The sequence below is a fragment of the Octopus bimaculoides genome, chromosome 11 (genome assembly GCF_046866305.1).
Source record: "Octopus bimaculoides isolate indiv1 chromosome 11, ASM4686630v1, whole genome shotgun sequence".
NCBI lineage: Eukaryota > Metazoa > Mollusca > Cephalopoda > Octopoda > Octopodidae > Octopus > Octopus bimaculoides.
Genome location: NC_142938.1, coordinates 48,759,015 through 48,759,393, shown reverse-complemented (window position 1 = coordinate 48,759,393; position 379 = coordinate 48,759,015).

The following is a 379-nucleotide window of genomic DNA, read 5'->3' as shown; positions in this document are numbered from 1 at the left end:
GCGAGATAACTCGAAAGTTGGAGAGATCACGTGCTTTTGCACACAGCGCCCCGTATCAGAAGCTCTATACTTGGTGAGTTGGCGCCAACAGGAATTACTACAATGACTACTATACATTCATACAGCTGCCCCCACTGCTAATAGGAAGTAAAAAAAACACGAGAAATTAACTAAAATAATATCGACCCATTTATGTTTTTAAGTGGTTGGAAAATAACTCTGAACAAAATCCACCTGGAAAGGAATGTATTATGGCAAAAAATATACATTAATTATACAAGTCAACGAACAATATATTTCATCTTCGCCTTTTCCCGTTGTTGTTTTTTTTCTATCACCCTCTCTTACTTCTTTCTGCGAGCCTACTGCCACTACCGCT